Below are 20,408 nucleotides of genomic sequence, written 5' to 3' on the forward strand. Positions count from 1 at the left end.
TGTTGTCAGCGTCCGATCTTAATGGCCAGCTTGTGAGTGCATGATCTGCCTCAGGAGGCCCTGGGTTCGGTTCCATGTACTATCAGCGATTTTTTTTCTGTGAGAAGACTAGAACGGGCCACGTGCAATCCCTGAAGCCAGATGAGGAGCTATTTGACTCAGGACCCGGTAGCTCAAAGTTTTGGGAATCTGACATCGTCCGGGGCAGCGGTGTCCTGATTCATGCCCGTCCATAACATATAAAAATGACGTCATATACCAGATAATGGCACGTCGGCCTATTCTCATTGCTTGGTGCCCTACGCCAAATCGCATAGTTAACTTTTCTTGTATAATATCAATGCAAATTAAAAGCAGCTCCACTACCTTATGCGCCGCAGATGGTGCTGCTTTTTTAGACACATGCTTAGTGAGCAACCAAAGTCTTTCTAGGTCGGTGGATTTTGAATGTCGAAGAGCAGGATATTTCATTTTTCATAGCATTAACTCTGTCAGGATTAGTGAGACTGTTTTGTTGGTGGGTTCATTCTGGAATCTCGTACGACATTCTGAGAGCTAGAGGAATGCCCTCTGAAAGGCCCAAGTCACGTTATTTCAGATATCAATAGGGGCAGAAAATATGATAGCGCTAATCTTAATTGTAACGGCCTTGAAAATGTCATACTCTCCAAAGCCCACCAATAAATCCTTACATTATAACGGCAGTACTTGTAGTTGCTGTCCCACATTAGGTTACGGTTACCAGTAGTCCGATTAAAATTAACGTCACGACACACGAAAACTCATAATAGGCGTCAGGTTCTGGTGTTGTCTCACCGATGGCCTTGTCCTGTCAGACCATTTAGTGGTGTGTGATTTATATGTACTTCCTTTTCGCCTTTGTCACTTATAATCATTGATCGTTACCCACAGTTGCGTAATAAATCGTTCGTTTATTATGGAACTTTCGTCTGTCTACAAAGGTGTTGTCTCCTAAATGAATTAAAATTGCTTCTCTTCGTAGAAAAGGCTGGTCCTATAATGAACTGCTACAATTAATGACTTGGTAGGCCCATTTCAGTAGACGGTCGGTAATACTCGATTTCATCTTCCGACGATACAGAAACTTGACACGCTTCGGCCCAGAGGAAAAAAAAAATGCATTTTGTCCCACACTGGACTCGGTGCCAGGCTTAAATCTATTCATGTCTACATGGTACGGCACAGTCATTCTTGTAATAATTGGTGATGCGCTTGACGCTCGTTCACAGGAAACAGTATGTCCGATGAAGCGATAAATGAGTGGCTGTTGGTGAACTCAGCTCTTGCTCATTGAATGGAACTGTAAATTGTGTTATGAAGGAAAAAGAATAGTGAAGTACTAATCATTTGTATTCATCTTTCATTTGTCGGAGTTAAACGTTATATGTTTATTCCCTCTGCTCGACAAAATTCTCGATATCTCTAGCAACCTGTCACTGGGTTCCTTGGCAGTTGCGAAGATTGCACACTATAGCTGTCGGAAGTTGGTCGTACTTGGCGGCATCTGCAGTGTGTACCAACGTTCGGTCCTCAAAGATCAGCACCAATAGTGCCGAAGCGGCGGACTCTGAGTGAACGGTGGCATATTTTGAGCTGAAGGCGGAGTTAACTCCTGATGCACGATCCACGAGCAGTGAAAGCAGTAAAACTGTAAAGGCTCTAGCCTGCCATTGACGTCTTAATTTGAGGATAGGTGAGCTTCTTTGATGGAAGCCTATAATAGGTACTAACTGCAGTGTTTTTTGCAGTCACCAAATCTTGGCCAAAATATCTTCTCTCTGGCTGCGACGTGTTTTGTCTGTGTTGAGTATATAGTCTACCATAAACACTTCAAGATGTACCTTCGTTAACGTGGTCTGTTGTGTCGTGCTGGGGTGGTTCATACCTCTCCGGTGTTCATGACACAGTGGCGAGAAGTAGCGACGTGAAGCATTAAAAGTACACCTGGGACTCTGGTCTGCAGGTTTAGTTTCCTAGGCCCTCCACCGTGGAGATAATTCCTGATAGCTTGGTTACCCTTATACTATATAATCTTACGCTGCTTGTAACAGATGAGCCGATCATCGCACGTCTCCTGTCCAGTTTTGTACACCTCGTTCACAGGAAACTAGGTCTTTGAATTACGTATTAAAGACACAGCTCCTCAAAGACACGTGTAAAGTGGATTTTCCATGCGTCATTTTGTTGCAGCACAGTAATTCAATAATAACGTGAGCTGTCGTGAATAAAGTATTCTATGAATCGTGTAGGTTCTCTGACTCCAGAAAACACTAAATTTTAATTTGAGAAGTGTAGCGTTGCTTACATCAAACCTTTTCTTCCTAATTCGTCCTCTATATTGTGACGTCAGTGTCGATAATTGAACGGCCAGCTTTGACCTATATGTTGCTCATTGCGAAGGTCTGAGCATGCGCTCTCCTCAGGCCTTCTGAGGAGGTCCTTCAGTGAAGAGTAGCGGCTGCAATCCCTGTAAGTCTCACAACGGTCGGGACAGCCGTGTGCTGAACCCATGTCCCCCCGTACCACACTGAAATGACGTAACCTGGCATGGATGACGCAGCAGCGTGCCTCTTCGCGTAGTCTCCTATGCCAGATCGTACAGTTACCTTTTTGTGCAATGTCAGCGCAAATTGAACGCGACCCTCGTAATCAATCAACTTTGCCTGCTTTGGTGCCGTAGAATGAGCTATTTCATTGAATACGTGTTAAACCGGCTACCAGTGCCTTTCCTTATCGCTGGTCTTTGCATGTTAAACACGTGGACATAGTTCTTTCACATTACCGCCTTTATCAGAAATGGTAGGGCAACGTTTTTGTTGACTTCTTTCTAGAATTTCATGCGTCATTACGAAAGCTAGTGAAGTGTAAGCTGAGAGTTTCAGGGTAGGTTATCTCGTATGTCTCCCGAAGCAGAAAATATGGTAGCGTTAAGCAAAACTGTAGTGGCCACGAAATTGTCATCTTCTTCGAAAATCACCAGCAAACTCTTATACACTAACGGCAGGATGCTGTTGCCGACCCACATAACGAACGATCGCCAATACTCCGAAGAGCGTTCCTTAAATAGCACGGCATATAGAAACTCACGAGACGTCAATGAGTCAGCTTCTGGTAATGTTTCACCTCACGGCCTCGGCTTGTGATAGCGTATAATGATGTATCGCTTTGTCACTTGTGTTCATTCATCGTTAATTGTGGAAATATGTTGCGTAGTTTCTTGAAGTAATACTTTTTTTTTATAACGGAGCCTGCCTCTGCTTGCTAAGGTCCTTTGTCCTGAACGAGTTTAAATTGCTTCTTTCTGTAAAAGAACTGAGTCCTATGAGAATTTCTTCAACTAAAGACTTCATAGTCACTTCTTTCTCTATGATCAGCGATAGTACCTTTCTTCTTCGGACGATATAGAAAACTGAAGCCCGTCGGCCCAGAAGAAACAACTCCATTTTGTACGACACTTTACACGGGTAAAGGCTTAAATCTATTCATATCTATTTATCTGATACAGTGCAATGGCTCCTGTACTGACAAGTGATGTGCTTCGCAACTGGAAGCAGCATGTCAAAGGTAAGTCGTAATTCTGTACTTGTTGATGAATTGGATCCTTGATAATTGAACTGAACTTTTCGAATCAGTTGTACTGAATTTAAATTTGTCGCTGATAAACATTCTATGTTTATCCTCTCTTCTCGACAGCAATATTTCTCTCTAGCAACTTGTCGCTGGGTTCCTTGTCAGTTGCGAAGATTTGCTTCCTCTTTGTAATAAAGTCTTAAATATCGTAATGCAGCCTGGGTATTACGTGTGAGATACGGATGCCAATATTAGGGCTGACACTAAACAGACGTTCCCAACTATGTGATTTTGTTGTAAGTTCGTACTGACGTACAGTGGAAGCATTGAAATAACTTATCTGTTACGACTAAGTATTTACAAGTACATCTTGTTGCCTCCGTTTGCACACGTTCCAGATACGTTAGGGGATTGCAGAACGATAGAAATCTCTTCTCTTCAACTCGCAGTAGAATCTAACACCCACTGTCCTCGATTACTTGTTGCGCATATTCTGATGATTCCTCCTATATTTCGGCACTCTTCGCCTCCCTCTGGTGCTTAGCAAGTTAGTTCTACCTTAACATATGTCTGTCTACCTGTCCCGTCTTGTGCACGGGGTTTTCTACAGTAATATTCCTTTCCTCGCCAACTCTGTAGATAACCTCCATGTTTCTTCTCTTACCAATTCCCTTAAGTTTCAACCTGCATCTAGAACATTACATTTTAAACTCTTCGATTATCTTCTTTTCGGGTTCTCGCAAAGTGTATGATTACTTGCATTCAGTGTTGTCCTCTCGATGTACATTCTCAAAAATTAATTAAGGATATCTGCTTCTGTATCGGCTTAATCAGGATGTAAAGATACACTACAGATGTTAGGTGTACGAAAAGAGTTAATTATACGATACGGAAGGGCAGCTTTCACGTAAGAGGTTTAGACTGCCATGGTATATTTGCTCACTTAAGACTATGAACAGAAGCCTCTGAAAGCGTTATCTTGTAGTGCGGCTAGAACTGTTTTGACAAGTGAAGCGTATAATTGAATCATCAAGCAATATCACAACCATAGCATGACCACAGTTACAGACACACCCACGGAGCACAAGCCACAGACCTGAAAAGATAGCTAGAAAGGATTTACCTTCCCTGTCTACGTAATGGTCTCCGCATTCTTCGGCAAGAAAATGCCAGTTTTGGGGAAAAGAAAAGCTCTGGGTGGAAACCAAAGACTGCTGTTAACGTAACCTTTCGACGAAAAGTGTGTCCCTTTTCCTCATTAAGTATAAAGGATGAATTTCTTCGCCGCAGCCATTTACATGAAGAACACGTCTATATCGCTCCAGTGAATAAAAAAGCTGTTCACTTTGCTGTGACTACCAATGTTTTAAATGTACAAACTTCATTATTCAACAACAGAAGATGATAAATATTGAGGGTTTTTAAAGACACAGACAGGCAATCAACACAGAGGGAGCCAACACATCACTCCAGAAGAAGATAAACAATGAAGATTCTGAACGCTACAGGCAGTGGAAACAGCGCGAAGGGTGCTCGCTGCTGAGGACTCCGAGACATCGACGGACGGTGGACGATTCGTCGCGATCACCTTAGAATTAAGTATGTAAGTAATGAGACGACATTTTTATACTCTTTAAGGCAGTGTCTGCTGCTATAAATATTTTTAATTAGCTTTAATTATACGTACAATAGAAATCGAGTCCAGGAAGCACACCTTTTAAGGTCAGTGGGTTAACAATTGTGCACTCTCCTGCGGAACATGAAAACTGTGGACGGAAGAGTTTGAAACTGAGGAGTTTATTGTACGAATAGCTATATTAATAGTGCAGTGTCCGAGAGGAGCAGACGCTTGGGTTCGTGTCTCGTTCCGACACACAAACACACACACACACACACACACACACACACACACGCGCAAAAGAAAGATCACGATGTACCACAAAAGAATTCTCCGAATGGCTCTGAAATCGGTAGACGTGGTATACATGTACAGACAAACAACTGATAAACGTTTCAGAAAAGTGGAATGATTATTTCAAGAGAAAGCTCCACTTGTGGCCTTTGTGTAAGCAGTTATTCGACTTGGCACTGATCGACAGAATTGTTGGATGTCGTCCTGAGAATTATCGTGCCAAATTTTGTCCAGTTGGGGGGGGGGGGGTTAGACTGTCGAACACTCGAGCTGGTTTGACGGCCCTGTCCATAATGCTTCAAATGCTCTCTACTGGGGAGAGATGCGGCGAACTTTCTGGCCGAGGCAGGGTTTCGCTAGCACGAAGACCAGCAGTAGAAACTCTCTCCGTGTGCGGGCGGGCATTGTCTTACTGAAATGTAGACCGAGGATGGGTTGCTATGAAGGGCAACAAAACGGGGCACAGCATACGGTCGACGCTCCGGGTACAGTGGTTGATAACCAAAGGGTTCACACCACGTAATGAAATGCCACTCCAAACCATCACTCCTGGTTATCCGGCCCTATGGCGGGCGACAATCGGGTTGGTATCTCACCTCTCCCTGAGCGTCTCCAGGCACTCCGCTAGTCATCAGGCTTCAGTTCGAAGAGGGACTCATTACTGAACACAATTCTACTTCAGCTAATGGGATCTCAGAAACGATGATCAGCGAAAACTTGGTTGGAGTCACCCTGGACAGCTGTGGAATACCAACCTAACTTGCCCGTTAAACGACCCGACAACTAGGAATGATGGAGTCCCATTTCGTTTCGTAGCTGGACCCCTTTGGTTGTCATCCGCGGCTCCCTGACAGCACAGCGATACGTCGACAGTATTCTATGCCCTGTTTCCTTGTCCTTCATGGCAAGTCGTCCTGGGCTTACGTTTCAGCACAGCAGAGCCCGCCCACACACATCGAGTGTGTCTAGTGCTTATCTTCTTACTTGACAAACCCCCATCTCGAACAATAAGGTCACCGGATTTCTCCCCAATTGAGAATGTTTGGAGCATTATGGGAAGGGCCGTACAGCCAACTATATCAAGAAAAGCTGAGCCAAATAGCTGCTTGGGTAAGAGACAGAGGTAGACCAACGTGCAAATGACTTAGTTAACTCTGTCAAATTGTCAAGTTCTCTCTCTTGAATAGATCATCCAATTCTTCTGAAACTGGAATCATTTCCCTATTTGCTTGTCTGTATATGTCCATCATATCTACCGACATCCGACGCATTTGAATAATTCCATTGTGGTGAGTCGTCTTTTTTTGTCTTAAAGTATAATTTTTATTCCTCGCAACTAGATGATAGTGATGTTTATAGTATTGCTATCCTTCAGTGTGGTATAAGGAAGCAAAACTAATATGTTGTCAGTTAACAGTTTCAATAATTTGTCTCTTTACAGGTTGTGTTTGATTGTAATTATGGTCTTCACACTCCGGACTCCGCTCTACGATCTACTGGCGAACAAAACGCTCGTATGGAGATTCTCAGTGCAACTGAGTGTCTTTGGTTACATGAATGGGTAATTACAACAACTATTTCTGAAAGAAATAGACACCTAAAGCTCTTACCTTTCTAATGAGATTGTAGGTTATAAGTAGATGGGAAAATTTAGAACGGTAATTACTTCAACAGTACATCATGTTGCGTCATTTATTGTCAGCCAGAGTAAACGAATGATTGCCAGAAAGTCTGTTACTGCACCACTGGCCATTAAAATTGCTACACCACGGAGATGACGTGCTACAGACGCGAAATTTAACCGACAGAAAGAAGATGCTGTGATTTGCAAATGATAAGCTTTTCAGAGCATTCACAAAAGGTTGGCGCCGGTGGCGACACCCACAACGTGCTGAAATGAGGAAAGTTTCCAACCGATTACTGTTACACAAACAGCAGGTGACCGGCGTTGCCTGGTGAAACGTTGTTGTGATGCCTTGTTTCCGACTTTGATAAAGGTCGGATTGTAGCCTATCGCGATTGCGTTTTATCGTATCGCGACGTTGCTGCTCGCGTCGGTCGAGATCCAATGACTGTTAGCAGAATATGGAATCGGTGGGTTCAGGAGGGTAATACGGAACGTAGTGCTGGATCCTAACGGCCTCGTATCACTAGCAGTAGAGATGACAGGCATCTTCTCCGCATGGCTGTAACGGATCGTGCAGCCCCGTCTCGATCCCTGAGTCAACGGAAGGGGACGTTTGCAAGACAACAGCCATCTGCACGAACAGTTCGACGACGTTTGCAGCAGCATGGACTATCAGCTCGGAGACCATGGCTGCGGTTACCCTTGACGCTGTATCACAGACAGGAGCGCCTGCGATGGTGTACTGAACGACGAACCTGGGTGCACGAATGGCAAATCGTCATTTTTTCGGACGAATCCAGGTTCTGTTTACAGCATCATGATGGTCGCATCCGGGGGTTGGCGACATCTCGGTGAACGCACATTGGAAGCGTGTATTCGTCATCCCCACACTGGCGTATCACCCGGCGTGATGATATGGGGTGCCATTGGTTACACGTCTCGGTCACCTCTTGTTGGCATTGACGGCACTTTCAACAGTAGACGTTACATTTCAGATGTTTTACGACCCGTGGCTCTACCCTTCATTCGATCCCTGAGAAACCCTACATTTCAGCAGGATAATGCACGACAGCATGTTGCAGTTCCTGTACGGGCTTTTCTGGATACAGAAATTGTTCGACTGCTGCCCTGGCCAGCACATTCTCCAGATCCCTAACCAACTGAAAACGTCTGGGCAATGGTGGTCGAGCAACTGACTTGTCACAATACGCCATTCACTACTCTCAATGAACTGTGGTATCGCATTGAAGCCGCTTGCGCAGCTGTACCTGTACACGCCATCCATGCTCTGTTTGCCCACGCGTATCAAGGCCGTTATGACGGCCAGAGGTGGTTGTTCTGAGTACTGATTTCTCAGGATCAATGCACCCAAATTGCGTGAAAATGCAATCACATGTCAGTTCTAGTATAATATATTAGTCCAATGAATACCCGTTTATTATCTAAATTTCTTCTTGGTGTAGCAATTTTAATGGCCAGTAGTGTATATGACTGATCAATAAGTGCTTGACTGAGGGAGCAAAGTTCACTTCCAAACTATATGCACATTGTTTGAGTCTGTAATAATTCATGGCAGTAACGGAAACTTGTATACTTGTGTTTAAGACACTATTTCTCTAATATTGACACAGTGGTCACTCCACAATATAAAGTCAAAGGCAAAAAAATACACTATCTGATGAAACCTAGCGGAACACTGCTATACAATGCGCGGCTGCGCAGTAAGTGTCGTGGGAGGCAGGCCCGCCAGTACAAAAGGAGTGCAGTATCGTGTTCTCAGTAGATAAACAGTAACTGCAGAATGGGTCGATGAGGAGAGCTCGATTACTTAGAATGTGGACTAGTGGCTGGATGTGATCTGAGTTACAAATCCGGCAGGGACATTTCAACCCCCCTAAAGCTGCCTAAGTGGACTGTTGGTAGTGTGATTGTGAAAAATTTGCAGGTAAGACGGGATCAGGCTGACATCACGTGTTGGCGGACAGGGACCGTCGAGCACTGAGGAAGTCTGCTGTAAGAGTCGCATTAAATTAACAGAAGAAAACGCTCTTCAGTTCCAAAGTTGTTTTAGCAGTCGAGCTAGGAAGGTGTGAGTTGAGAGTTACAAGTAACTGACTTCAGTGGTAGAGCAGCTCGGCTTAAAATGGACAATTCTGTAATCAGTACCAACGGACTCTTCAGCTGGTGTAAATAGCGACGCCACGGGGCAGTTTATGACTAGAAACGAGTGATTTGGGGCGCTCTAGCCAGTAGCAATCCGATGGAAGTGTTTGCGTTTGGCGAAGCCTGGGGAACGTTACATGTCGCCGTTTGCACTGCCACAGCGAATTGCGAAGGAGGTAGTGTTACGTTTATCGTTGTTGGAGTTTTACGCATAAGAAAACGCTGGTTGCGGAAGAATATGAACACATTGCACTCGCGTTTAGTATTGCGTGCATTAGAGGGACGGTTCGAGGACGCAACAGTTGTTTTTACCAGCAAAAAAATGCAGCATATCATACAGAAGCAATATGAAAAATGGTTTGCGCACAAGATTTCAGAAATGGACTGGCCAGCCCCGAGTCAGGAGTCATTGGAACACCTTCCGGATGAATCAGAAAGTCGTGCTTCGGTCCAGATTTCAGCGACCAACATCACTGCCTTCTTTGGTTTCGGCTCTTACGGAATAATGGGCTCTCGTTATTCCACAGACACTCCGACACAGCACTGAAAGTGTCCCCTGCAGATTTCAAGTCGTCATAAAGGTGAAGGGTGGGCGCAACCTATAACAATGACCACTATTAGGTGTCTGGATACATCAGAGCTCGTACGTATATTGTTATTTGGAGGAGAATGTTGCTGACTGAAATTTCGTGAAAATAATTCCCAGGAAGTAATAATGATTTTATTTTAATCACTGCTATGGCAACTTGGCCTTAATATTTATGCCACTTCCTCTTCTATTTCATTATAACACAAAACATATCACCCATTTTTGAACTTATTCGATTTTCTCTATCAATACCATTTTGTAAGGAATACTGAAGCGACAAAGAAACTGGTATAGACGTGCGTATTCAAATGCAGAGATATGTAAACAGGCAGAATACAGCGCTGCTGTCGGCAACGCCTGTACAAGACAAGTATCTGGCGCAGTTGTTAGATTGGTTATTGAAACTACAATAGTAGGTTATCAAGATTTAAGTGAGTTTGAACGTGGCATTATAGTCGGCGCACGAGCGATGGGAGACACCATCTTCGAAGTGGCGATGAAGTGAGGATTTTCCCGTATGGGTTTTTCACGAGTGCAGCGTGAAAATCAGGAATCCGGTAAACATCAAGTCTTCGACATCGCTGCGGCCGGAAAAAGACCCTCCAAGAACAGGGCTAACGACGATTGAAGAGAATCATTCAACGTCACAGAAGTGCAACCCTTCCGAAAATTGCTGCAGATTTCAGTGCTGGGTCATCAACAAGTGTAAGCGTGTAAACCATTCAATGAAATATCATCGATATGGGCATTCGGAGCCGAAAGCCCTCTCATGTACCCTTGATGACTGCACGACACAACGCTTTACGCCTTGCCTGGGCCCGTCACCACCGACATTGAACTGTTGATGACTGGAAACCTGTTGCCTGTTCGGACGAGTCTGGTTCAAATTGTATCGAGCAGATGGACGTGTATTCTGTCTGATCACCTGCATCCATTAATGTCCATTGTGCATTCCGAGGGATGTGGGCAATTCCAGCAGGACAATGCGACACCCCACACGTCCAGAATTGCTACAGAGTGGCACCAGGAACACTCTTCTGAGTTTAAACACTTCCGCTGGCCACCAGACTCCCCAGATATGAACATTATTGAACATATCTGGGATGCCTTGCAACATGCTGTTCAGAAGAGATCTCCATTCTTTCGCACTCTTTCGGATTTATGAACGGTCCCGCAGGATTTATGTTTTCAGTGCTCCCCCCCTACCACCCCCCCCCCTCCCCGCCGCACTACTTCAGACATTAGTCAAGTCTATGCTACGTCGTGTTGCGGCACTTATGCGTCCTCGAGGGCGCCTTACATAGTATTAGGCAGGTGTACTAGTTTGGCACTTCAGTGCATTACGTGCAATAATACGGACAGAAGTAATGTACGCAGCTTCTTTAAGGGGATTTCTTGAACCTTCATCAGTTGTAGCTAGAAATCTGTTTTACAGATAACAGTAGTTGCCTGTACCTTAACCTTCATTAAGAGGGAGAGAAATACCCTCATGTTCAGAAAAAATACAGTACCTTGAATGACTAGAGATGGGACTTTCACTTTCACATGACATGTATATCACTTTTTATGCAGAAATGATTAGCATTGCAGTCACTGTGGTTCTGTATGTGCCTAGAAGGCACAAGGTCCACCATTGACCCTGAAAACTTATTCCATGAGCGACGGCATCGACGCATATAAGGCACGAATGGCGCCCTATGGTATAGCCATCCGTATTGCATTCATCTGGTTCCAGAGTTCATCTGTAGTGGTTGGCACTGGGTCACACCCAGTGTCGTGCAGTCATCAAGGGTACATGAGAGGGCTTTCGGCTCCAGTTCACCACCGGCAGTAGAGGGTGAAGCTCTGACAATGCCAGCCACTCGTGCTGGCGAAACGTCAGTAAAATCATTAGATGAACGTCGGCCGAAGAACCCGAGACAGAAGCAAATACGCAGTTTGTCATAATATGGTGTACTGGAATACTGAATGTAACAAAACTACTTTCAGAAAAAGAATGTGTTGCACTACTTACTGAACCTCCCTCGTATATCTGTATTTCATCCACTTCAACTGTCTCGTCCATGCACCACAACGTACCACCAGAAAAGTGTGCGGCGGATGCGCAGAGGTAAATAAAATAATTTCACACACGAACAGTGTTTCTCAAGGCCTCGAAGCGTTTGTCGCTCTACGGGGAACTGTTCCCGAATCTAGCGGTGCCGCTTGTGGATGTCTAAACAAAAGGGGGGGGGGGAGTGCACACGGGTTGAAGTTATAGTTTTTATTATGAACAGTTCCACGCAATGAAACCTACGGTGGATTCATTTTCGAGCGAATCTTCACGTCGGTACGACATCACAAAATGGGTTTATTCAGCATAAACTCAAAAAAGCTGCGGCTTGCATCCCTAGCAACTTCAGCTTCCTTGCAAGCAGCATTAAACAGTCAGAATCTATCGGTTTGGCTCTGTAGAAACAGGTGATGACAACCACAAATGGAAGGTGACGGGCTTTGGAGGCGATACTGGGCAGGAGATAGTGAACGCGTTTGAAGCTATACTGGTAAGAAATCCCGGCTGTTCGTCTTTTGCTGTAAAATTCACTAGACGCCTTCCTAAGACCCAATCCGTATTTCTTCCAAACTGTGTAGGCATAGACCAGATGTCGATTGAAATCAAGGAACTAGTATCCAAACCAATTGCGAGGTGTATACCATTGAAGTGCAGCTACTCACAGAGCTCCAGTGTGGACTGTAATTATGCTCTGGCAGTCAAGCGTGGTAGCCATTCTAATGCGTTAATTCTGAACCGAATTATGCTGGAATAATTAATTTAGTTCCAGTTTTGGCTACCAGGGGTCAATCTGGCGCTGTGAATGCAGCACGGCTTCTTCATGGACAGTTCTCCATGCAAGATATTACGCACTCGCTGAGGTGAGATCCCTTCAGCCTCCGCAATCTCACGAAATTCTATTCGGTGGCCTTGCCTTATCATGTCATGGAATTAGTCAATTGTTTCCTTTGTGGCGGCCTCAATTGAATGTCTGATACGTGCTTCGCCTTCTGGACTTCTCCGACCACGTTTAAATTAAAAAATGGTTCAAATGGCTCTGAGCACTATGGGACTCAACTGCTGAGGTCATTAGTCCCCTAGAACTTAGAACTAGTTAAACCTAACTAACCTAAGGACACCACACACATCCATGCCCGAGGCAGGATTCGAACCTGCGACCGTAGCGGTCTCGCGGTTCCAGACTGCAGCGCCAGAACCGCGCGGCCACTTCGGCCGGCTCACGTTTAAATTCATTGACCAAAAAGTAAATTGTCCCAAATAATGGTACAGAGTCTGTGTGACCTTCATCCAATTCTGTTTTGGCTTGTGTGGCAGTTCACCCCTTCAAAAGAAAATGTTTAATAACAGCATGAAAATCAGTTTCCTCCATTGCCAGTCGGAGTCGACACGCTCATCAATTCAGGCAGCTGTCAACTATGAACTGTACGCTGTACATTGTTAAAATTCTTTATAAGATCCTCTGAATAACCAAGCTTGCCTAATATGAGGGCGCAACAAAAGTGTTCCATTCTTTCGTGGAAACACAAAAAACTTATCAAATCACCCTGGTATGAGCAACATAGATTTCGACAAGATACTGTACAGCACTAGCGCCACACCACCTAGTGACCAAAATAGGAACTAACTTCTTTCCAGTTTAAATTGGTTACGCATTAAGGCATCAGCACAACGACCAAGTTTCGCTGCCATACCACGATTAAAGCCCACACTGAACTCAGTAAGTAGCTGCACTTCAATTACAAACATCCAGTACTAAACAAATTAATAAGCACGGAACTGATACCCCATTGCACGGAAAACAGATGAAGCAACTAAAATCGCCGGCCGCTGGTGGCCGAGCGGTTCTAGGCGCTTCAGTCTGGAACCGCGCGACCGCTACGGTCGCAGGTTCGAATCCTGCCTCGGGCATGGATGTGTGTGATGTCCTTAGGTTAGTTAGGTTTAAGTAGTTCTAAGTTCTAGGCGACTGATGACCTGAGATGTTAAGTCCCATAGTGCTCAGAGCCATTTGAACCATTTTGAACTAAAATCGTTTTCCAAATTTGAATGAAAAGGGTGTCATTAATATACGCGACTTGCGGTGGCTATCATTTAACAAAGGCACTTTTCGTTGGGGCGAGATCATAACATAGTATTTTATTGACGCTTACCTACATCGGGAGTAATGAGTAACGAAACAAAATGAGAGAAATCATAGCTCGTACGAGAAGATATATGTGGTAGTTTTCTGCATACGCTGTTCGAGAGTGGAACGGCAGTGAAATAATGTGAAAGTATTTGGATGAACACTCTGGCAGTCACTTACTCTACAAACCAACCAACTTAAGTGGGAATTTTGGAGTAGTGATGCAGTTTACATATGATGTTTTACACCACACACGTTTCGTTGACGGTGCGCAAATCAGACGTTATGACTTAACCGTTGCTGGTGCTTAATACAAGAATGTTTACGCTGTTTCTCATGCGACATGAGCCAATAGTTATCAACAATAAGCCTTATTTAAAGACTCTGAATTTCCCAGTGCTTGTCGTATGTCTGCCAGAAATTCTGTTTTCAGTTTGTTCGCATGGTTTCCTACTTAGATGCAAATGTATAGATATTAACGAAAAGATAACTAAAAGACGTGCAACGAGCAGCAAATGTTATTTGGAACATATTGTTTACTTCTGAAGATGGAACGGTGGTACACAAGTATGATCCCAGACTAACTTGTCATATACTGATTTCCTTGATATATTTCGTGAGGTGTGGCATTCAAATCCAGCATCCTGTTTTAGGCTTGTTGGAATTGTTTTTTATGTAATTTTTGCCAGCAACTTAGAAGCATGAACTGTGAAGCTGATTCTGCAAAAGCTCTCCCATTAATGGAACCTTGCTACCTTCGCCATTTTGGGAATTATATTCTTCGTAAAGTTATATATCTTCATACGTTGTAAAAAATAATTTGAATAATCGTTTCGTTGTTACTAGAACCTTTGACTTTAGATATTCCGTATTGATGTTATCTATTCCTTCTGCCTTACTGTATCTTCAAAACAACCTTTCTTAAAACTCTAGGCCCTATATCCTGTAGTTTCACTAGCATGAATACGATGAGCCTATACTGAAATTTCGTTTTTCCGTAATTGAGAAAGAATAACGGCATACATTGTTTGTTTACCCTGCAGAACACACGGTGCAAAAATGAAACTTGGTAATAAGGACACAGTAGACGTCGAGTCGGACAAAATTTGCCAGACAAATATAGCTCGGAACTGTACTCTGTTTTTGTGACACATTTTTCACTTGTTTCATTATAATACCTGAGGCTACGCTAGCAAATTATGTTACAAGGACTGTTAGATGTTCACTATGACTAAAACTCGCCATTAGTCACCGTTTTCTCTAGTGGAGGTGAGAGAAGCGTGTTCATTCTCCGCGACGAAAATTCTTACCGACGAAGCAGGTCAGTTAAAGCAAGAGAACAATATCCAGAAAATAAATCATCTGTTATGACATTATGAATCAAACTAGTTTCGAGTGATTCGTGCCACCCTCACCTAAAAGCAGTCTGCTGCCCCTCGCCTATGGTCCCACCGGATCCAGACAGGTGCTTCCACGAATATGCAAGAGAGGAAGGAAGACTACGGCTTGATGTTCACTCGATGACGAGTCCTTCAAAAACGGTACACGGGCTCACTATAGAAGAATGGGGCAGATATTTGTCGAATATGACTCCATTGTCTTAACAGGTCCGCCATCTAGGCTGGTTTTCCTTCGGAGTTAAGAGACAGTGATACACATAGATCTGGTAGGTACTCTTATGGAAAACCATAACAAACATGAGTGTGGAAAGATTGTAACTTAAGGTGTGTTGTCCATACTCTTGTCAAAATTGTTGGGCAGCTTATCTTAAAGTATCTGTGAGTAACTGGTTCATCCATTATTAGCCAGTGATTAAATCTGCCACGACGACTTGAATCATAGATACACAATTTTGGATATGTGTCCATTTCACTTTCACACTGCTTGACAATTGCTAAGGAACAAATGACACTTGCTAAGGAAATACAGGGGTCGGGACGTGTTAACTGCACAGAACCCTGAGCACGTACACATTCGACAGTTCATGCAGTACGGTATTTGACGAAAGTTGTTGTGGAAGCGATTAGTGCGACATGCAGTATGGTACGGCAACATGTCTGGAAGGCATCATTTGAATGCTTACGATCGTAGACGAGGAGTAGGGCCGTCGAAGCCGGTCAAAGTGTTACTTCAGTGGCCACAGTAATGGGTGTGTCATCTCGCGATTAAAAAAGGCCGCTGAAGGTGGAAATGCTATGCCAAAACATGCTGGTTGTCGTAAACGGACGCACCACCACACCACAACGGGATCGATACGTAGTAATGGTTGAAATGGCTCTGAGCACTATGGGACTTAACATCTTAGGTCATCAGTCCCCTAGAACTTAGAACTACTTAAACCTAACTAACCTAATGACATCACACAACACCCAGCCATCACGAGGCAGAGAAAATCCCTGACCCCGCCGGGAATCGAACCCGGGATCGATACGTAGTCCTAATGGCGAAATGAAACAGACAGTCTGGAACCACGCGACCGCTACGGTCGCGGGTTTGAATCCTGTCTCGGGCATGGATGTGTGTGATGTCCTTAGGTTAGTTACGTTTAAGTAGTTCTGAGTTCTAGGGGACTGATGAAATCAGATCTTATGTCCCATAGTGCTCAGAGCCATTTTCTTGGAACAGACATTTCAATCCAAGGCAGATCACTACAGAGCTTGCAACCGTTAACGGTGCACGTGTCTCTGCCAGAACCATTTCTTGGCGCTTACATAAGGCTGGTTTGCATACACGAAAGCCTGTTAAATGCATCCCATTCGATCCTCGTCATCGTCGAGAAAGATTTCGTTGATGTAAGGAGCATGTCGGTCGGGTACCAGAGAGATATTCTCCAAAGAATCCCGCTTCACCATGGCTAGTGATTCAGGCCACCAGTTAGTGTGGAGCGACAAGGGAACACTTTACACATCACAGATTGTTAAGTCATCGGTAATGAGCCAGTTGCTAAGGTGTAGACAGGCTTTATACACAATGACCGAACATCGCTGCACATCCTTGCGCGAAGTACTGTTTCAGGACAGCGGTATTGCAGGGAGATTATTATGGATCACGTCCTTCTGTTTATGGGTGCAGTAGGTGCCGAATTTCTGTTTATGGACAACAATGACCGTTTACACAGGATCACTGAGGTGTCGGACGCACCAGGAGGTGAAGATACTGAACGTGTGGAGTGTCCTGTGTACTTACCGGACCTAAACCCTGTAGGCCATGCCTGAGATGTTCTTGGCAGACGTGTTTCTTAATGAACACACTTGCCCCGAGCCGTGCAACAACTGAACACCGTGCTGAGAGAGGAATGGAGCAGTATCCCCCAAGGACTCCTCTGCCGTTTGGTAGCCAGCATGATTAACAGAGGTAAAATGTGATTTAGTGTCGAAGGAGGTTCAAATGGCTCTGAGCACTATGGGACTTAACTTCTAAGGTCATCAGTCCCCTAGAACTTAGAACTACTTAAACCTAACTAACCTAAGGACATCACACACTTCCATGGCCGAGGCAGGATTCGAACCTGCGACCGTAGCGGTCGCGTGGTTCCGGACTGTAGCGCCTAGAACCGCTAGGCCACTACGGCCGGCTCGAAGGAGGAAATGTCCCTATTGACAGTCAAAAATTGACCTTTATGTTGGCAGTATGACCTGTATCAGAAACTAACGGTATTTATGTCTTCCATTCTGCTACTCCACATGGTCTAATTGATCCATTTTTCGTTATAAATATATCACTGCACCTGTCTTACGTATGTACAGCGTGTCATATCGTCCATCACTACCGCGATTAATCCTGATCGGCACTGTCTCTGTTCCTTACTAAGTGTCAAGCAATACAATGTATGTAAACTGAGACTGAAGTTTTTATTTCCGCACTTCTGACATGAATTTTGTAGAACTGAATCCCAACATGTGCTTGTTTTGCACAGTGCCTAATCTTTTTTCTGTTTTCATTAACTGATCAATACCATGAAATAACTTTTAGGACTAATTTTACCTACAGTACGTCGTGACTGTATTATAGTTTTATTACATACTAAGAAAAGGCTATTAACATGCATGTTTTCATGTATGATTTTTACGGCCCATTAACTTTCAGGCGGACTTTCACTACCGGTTAAGAAGGATGAGGGGCAGCCATCCACGTAATTCTGCAAATGGTTGCTGCAGTACCGGTGGCGTGCAGTATGCAACATAGCGCCCTCTGCAGTCAACTAGTTCGCTACATGCTGCAACACAGTGCAGCGTTTCCTCCTGGCGACACCATGCCGGAGTGAGCAACATTCCTACAACGCCGTGAATTCGAGCGGTAGAGTCCTCGCGACGGACATCGGTCGAATGTGCAGCTACGTCACTGCTGATTCAACGAGCTGCGTCAGCAGCCAAGCAGCCGCTGATCTACGAGCCGTCAGCCAGACCTGGTGCAATCGAACTTCGAACTGGGTCCGCCAAGGCGAGGCCACACGCTGGTTGCCACTCCTTGCACCCCAGCCACTCTCCGATGCTCCCGCGTTCAGGCGGGGCGCCAGCAGTTCCTGCCAGCCTCCGAGGGCCATGTGGAGTTCGCACTAGCCCTGCCACCAACTGAGCTACTGAGGTGAAACATGGTATCCGTCACCAAGGGCGCCGTCGACCCAGCCGCTATAACGCTGTCAACAGCATTCCTCTGACTCAGCGTACGTCACTCGCTGCCCGCTAGCTACAGTCGGAGTAAACATTCCCGACTCCAAGCTCGCCACGTTACTGCAGATCCCATCACACAGCTTCCCGTACAAGCCACTCTGGCCATTCGGCAACACTGCTACTTCGCGTGTTCTCTAACAGTGTATTCGTAGGTAGAGCCCAAACGTTTACGTAATCCAAACAAACAAATAATGTACACATTTATGATATGAAAATGAGTGAAATTTGTAAGAAAAATGTAATACGATGAAAATGTTTTATGAAATATTTAACATAAAAGTTATTTTTGTTGAAATAAAATTCTGAAATACACCATAGCCTTCTACATTCTATTAATATGCACTTAAACATATCAGAAACACTACAAGTACATTAAAAAGGTTTACATTACTTTGTTTTTTATTATTTGTATTGTGCTAATATAGTAAAATTACTTCCGGCCACATTCACTTACAAAAGTGTCCATCCCCACTGACATTACTAAATCGCCTTATCCTACATTTCCTTTCGAAGCACAGTGAACAACGATTTACCTATCCCAATTTTCACCGGTGAGAAATAACATTTTTTTTAATTTTTTTTTTCAGCAGGAAAATCATCTTTCCATGTAGCAGGACGTTGACTGCGCAAATTATAGTAGCTGAAATATTTCTGTAGAGATGTTCCCTTCATTGTAGTTTTCTTCTCCTCTCGCTCCGTTAGAGCGTGCAAAAATTTAAATGGATATAGGAGACGCTCCAGTCAATAACTTTAGGAAGGGACATGGGGTCGGAGTAGTCAGCTGAAGGATGCAGCCATGGAATAGGACATCCCCTTCCAATCTAGCGACTAGGAAATTTTTTAACAGTACTGCGCCATCGTATTGTGGTGTATGCCCCCTGAATAGCACTGAGTAATGAATGGGTCTGTCGTTGACTGCCTGCCGCGGTGGTCGAGCAGTTCTAGGCGCTTGAGTCCGGAATCGCGCGAATGCTACGGTCGCAGGTTCGAATCCTGCCTCGGGCATAGATGTCTGTGATGTCCTTAGGTTAGTTAGGATTCAGTAGTTCTAAGTTCTAGGGGACTGATGACCTCACATGTTAAGTCCCGTAGTGTCAGAGCCATTTGAACCATTTTTTCTGTCGTTGATTCGTAGCACATTCTGTCGTGGGACAATTTATATATGATAACAGAGCTACCTTTGGACAGGTAAAGTAAACAAAACCTTCAGCATGACTTTCTGGTAATAAGACTAGTACTCCTTGTTTCCTTGCAGCAAATAAAGAACGCACAGTAAACTGCATCACTACTCCAAAATTCCCACTTAAGTTGGTTGGTTTGTAGAGTAAGTGACTGCCAGAGTGTTCATCCAAACACTTTCACATTATTTCACTGCCGTTCCACTCTCGAACAGCGTATGCAGAAAACTACCACATATATCTTCCCGTACGAGCTATGATTTCTCTCATTTTGTTTCGTTACTCATTACTCCCGATGTAGGTAAGCGTCAATAAAATACTATATTATGATCTCGCCCCAACGAAAAGTGCCTTTGTTAAATGATAGCCACCGCAAGTCGCGTATATTAATGACACCCTTTTCATTCAAATTTGGAAAACGATTTTAGTTCAAAATGGTTCAAAGGGCTCTGAGCACTATGGGACTTAACATCTCAGGTCATCAGTCGCCTAGAACTTAG

At 44.3% G+C, this 20,408-nt stretch overlaps 1 long non-coding RNA gene across 1 annotated transcript; it reads left to right on the plus strand.

Moving 5' to 3' along the window:
• The first annotated feature begins 68 nt into the window (after window positions 1-68).
• On the plus strand, window positions 69-19,042 carry LOC126198515 (uncharacterized). Its single transcript, XR_007540082.1, has 3 exons — window positions 69-5,194; window positions 6,945-7,064; window positions 18,147-19,042. It is a non-coding gene; the product is annotated as an uncharacterized LOC126198515 (long non-coding RNA).
• Window positions 19,043-20,408: the final 1,366 nt, after the last annotated feature.

The sequence above is a fragment of the Schistocerca nitens genome, chromosome 8 (assembly GCF_023898315.1).
Source record: "Schistocerca nitens isolate TAMUIC-IGC-003100 chromosome 8, iqSchNite1.1, whole genome shotgun sequence".
Classification (NCBI taxonomy): domain Eukaryota; kingdom Metazoa; phylum Arthropoda; class Insecta; order Orthoptera; family Acrididae; genus Schistocerca; species Schistocerca nitens.